This window comes from Synchiropus splendidus, chromosome 19 (genome assembly GCF_027744825.2).
Source record: "Synchiropus splendidus isolate RoL2022-P1 chromosome 19, RoL_Sspl_1.0, whole genome shotgun sequence".
Taxonomy (NCBI): Eukaryota; Metazoa; Chordata; class Actinopteri; order Syngnathiformes; family Callionymidae; genus Synchiropus; species Synchiropus splendidus.
Window position 1 is genome coordinate 17,287,848 of NC_071352.1, and position 3,966 is coordinate 17,291,813.

General features: G+C 45.4%; 1 long non-coding RNA gene across 1 annotated transcript; it reads left to right on the forward strand.

Annotated features, from left to right (window-relative positions):
* The first annotated feature begins 502 nt into the window (after positions 1–502).
* On the forward strand, positions 503–3,819 carry LOC128750738 (uncharacterized). The gene is made up of 3 exons (XR_008413196.1): positions 503–562; positions 2,428–2,505; positions 3,407–3,819. It is a non-coding gene; the product is annotated as an uncharacterized LOC128750738 (long non-coding RNA).
* Positions 3,820–3,966: the final 147 nt, after the last annotated feature.

Below are 3,966 nucleotides of genomic sequence, written 5' to 3' on the forward strand. Positions count from 1 at the left end.
CAGAGTTTGTGTAAAAACCTTGTTTTAGTTTGTTGTCGGCTGTCACTGCAGCTTTTCTGCTGCGTTCCTGTAGTCTCTGTCGTCAATCTAAGTAACTAGACGATGTTTGTGTATCCAAAGTCTGGCCTGTGGGCCAAGCCTGGCCCTTGGTCACACGTAATTTGGCCATTCAATCTGTTTGTCATCTTCATGCACTTTAAGTAGACCTGAGTTTTGTGTATTTGTCGTTTGTTCGACACATACTTCAATTTAAAAGTGGCGTTTTTGTGATTATAAAATCTTTACGATGCAATGTCAGAATTTTGGCACAAGCTCAAGCTTCCTGGGTGAATGATGAGATGAGAAGGATGAAACAAAACGTTTGATTCCAGTCAAAAGACGTCCAGATCACCTGTGTTTAAGTCACAGGACCAGGGAAACTTGGGATGTGTGTATTTTGAAGTGTGTATTTTAACCATGTTGTACATTTAAATGAATATCTTACCTCTTCATCATCACAGGTCAAACAAAGAATGGTCGACATGTGGTGGGCTCAGGAGGACGCAGCCCGTTGGAAACACAGGTGAGCCTGTGATTGGTGGGCTATTCTGGAGGGCAAGGCAAACAGGCGACAGGGTCCGGACGCTCACGCAGACACAATTGATTCTTTTATTTTGGGAGGATTAGTGAGGGCAGCTGCGGGAAGCGAACGCCTCACAGGGATCGGGAGGTTTTAGCCACCGGAGTGGAGTCTGGTCCAAAGCAAACAGACAAGGGTGTGGAGACGCTCGCTGCACACCAGCCAGGCGGACCAGCAGACCTTCATCGGGTCACGGCGAGGTGAAGGTTCACCTTTACTATCACACATTATGAATGAGGATAATCAGACGGGGTAGGCCTCTTATCTAAAGTATGATGTTGATAATAACATCATTCTAAGTTATCATGGACTTTTCTTACTTTTACTGAAAATGTGTGATTCAAAGAAGCATTTTAAAAGTCATCATTTAAGCTAATATTACACTTACACAAATGACTGGGAGGAGGCTCTGGGGCAGAGCTACAGCGCAGCGACGACCATTCATCACCGTGCTCTCTGACAGCGATATCACGGATGCCCTCACCGCGCTCTCTAAGTCTGGCTGGCAAGATGGACGTGTCATTAGAAGTAGATCCTATTTGTGCTGCGCTGACAGAATCAGGCGGAGAGCGTAAACACCAGAGAGGATGATGCCTTTACGAAAACATGAATTCTGTTTGGAGGCAGATATTAAAATTGAATCACGGTGGGTCTGAACAGCAAACCCTTCAGCTCTTGAGGAGATTTAGAGTGAATGTGAGGATGGTGATGTCATCATGAAATTGGCATCAATGTATGGATGGTGAAGCTGTGAAGACAATTTCCTCTTCTTATTCTTCTTTTATGTCACCTTTCCGTCTCTGTCTTCCTCCAGCTGCTGCTCCTCATTTTCTTTTCATCACATTCTTATCCTCATTCTTCTGTCAAACACATCCTCCTCCTCTTTTATCACTGCCCTTCTATATATATTTACTCCACTGTACACTTCCGATAACATTCCTTATCTTCTTTATTCTCACCCCTTTTGCTCCCGCCTCTTCTCCACTTCCATCCCTCCTTCGGTATCCTACACTACTTTCCTTTCTCCTCCTTTCTCCTCTCCACCATCTTCTATCATTTCCTCCTCATGTTCTCGCTCTGTTTCTTATTTCTTGGCTCTGCATTTCTCTTCTCCTATTCCTCACTTACTTCCCACTACATTTCCTCCTCTCTTCATCTTACTTCCTTCCCCATTTTCTCCCCTCGCTCATTCGCCTCCTCCCCCCTCATCCTCACGACCTCAAACTTCAATCAGGTCACCAGAAAGATGCTGCGACTCCTTTTTTAATGTTGCACATCAATCGTGGTTCTGCTTCGTCGCACACGGGGGCATAAATACACGATACGACTGCTCTGTCATGTAGCTAATAATCTCTCACATTTACACCCCCCCCCAACCCTTCCACTCCCCACCTTCTCCGAGGCCCTGCTGCTGCTGTCTCACCCCACTGCATCTGAGAGTGCTGCCAGTTGCAGCCTCTGCAGTGGTGAGAGTGGAAGCTGCTGCTGATAACAGGAGCGCCGCATCGTTCAGCCGTTCACTCGAGCACGTCCACATAAGAATGAGTGTCATGTTGTAGCTGGATGCTCAGACATCTGCATTCCCAGCTGGTTCTCTGCAGCATGATTTACTAGTCCGTTCTGTGGAGAAGCACTGCCCAGCATGTCCAATGGATGACTGAGCTGCTCCCCTGATCTCTCCAGTCGATGCTCGCCGAAGAAATCTCACTGCTTCTCTTATCTTGTCCTGTATTTAAAAATATTGCAGGCATGTTTATCAGGATTTAATCTTAACAGATTACGAAGCATGACGAATGTTTTATGCTCAGGAGGCGGCGAACTCTGGAGTTCCAGGCAAGGAAACGCAGTCGACGGCCAGAGGAACCACGTCAGCTTCTGCAGCAAAGGTGAGCGCCAAGCTGAACAAAATTTAGATCTGCGAGTCAGTGTTGTGGAAATGTAAAGCCTGCAGAGTCACATGACCACTAGGTTCTGGCGCTGGTAAAGATTACAAATGAGAAGATATCTCTGCCAGTGAGGCTGGAAGTTGTTCTGAGAGGGAACGTAATAATGTCATCATTGAGCTTTCAGCCAAACTCTCACTGTCTTTCTCAGACATTCAAATATACAAGAGAAACTTGGTGGATAGGCCTTTTCGCCCGCCGCACACTCACTGTCTCAGCGAGGTAATCAGATTAGAAGTGCTGACCTCATGAATGGAGCTGCTGCTTCAGGACGACGATGGACAGGAATGATAATGACTCTTCTCTGTGTTGAGAGGTCGAGGACTGATACTGAACACTGATACTAAACACTGCTTATGCATCATCATGTTGACTCACCGTGGTCACCTCCTTGGACTTTAAATTGATAGGATGTTTGCCTCAATGTGTGTGTGTGTGTGTGTTTGTGTCAGTGCTTTCAGGACTCATTTTAGATAGAAGTCCTGCAGGGGTTGAGAAGACTCTCTGGGGAAAGACTGCTTCAGACATACTGGCACTTCTCACACACAACATACGCTGCTGCAGTGACGTTTGTGTTGGTCACTTTGTTCCTCAGTAAACAGCCTCACAAACATTGTTTCCACTCATGTTACGTGTGCGAAGAAAGTCATCTTGCTTGGAGCGTTGTTAACGCAGGCGTCAGTGTCAGTGTTTGTAATCCCGCTGTAGTAAGTGGGATTAGCTGCGGTGAAGGGAAATGAGTGGGTGGGATGAAATGGTGGCAGATCAATGTGCCATTGTAGTTTGCACAAAGACACAATAGCTAGGTTTTTCGTTCAGCATCCTGACAGTTTTCTCACCTCAGCATCTTAATGATGCTGCTCACATTCCCTTACAACATGGCGACGCCTCTCCTCGTCTGAAGACGCCCCGCGGAGAACGCTGGCACCACAGATCTGCTCGCCATCTGGTAGAACCACACCCCTCGTGTTCCAAAATCCTTTGTTATTTTATTGAAGTGAGCGGCGCTCCAGAGCTGAGCAGTGATCATAGAGCCTGTCATGACACACGGAGGCTGACGGGAAGAACACGCTTCCCAAGGAGGTTTGAAACATTTCTTCCTCACTCTCACAGCTGTTATACTGAGGAGGACTGAGGTCCGAGTTGAAAAAAATGGTATCATTTTCTGTTCTTTCCAATGCCTTTCCTATTTGATCATTAAGATGATTCATGCATTTCTATACAGTTATACTTCTTCATATCATATCCCCTTTTATGTTCACCGATTAATTGAAATTGAAAACTTTCACTGTTTGTATTATCAATTTTACATATATATATATATTTGTTTTAATTTGAATTAACAAGTGGTATAGTCATTAACCCTCTTTAATTTCTGAGGGGGAATATGTTTCACTATTTTCT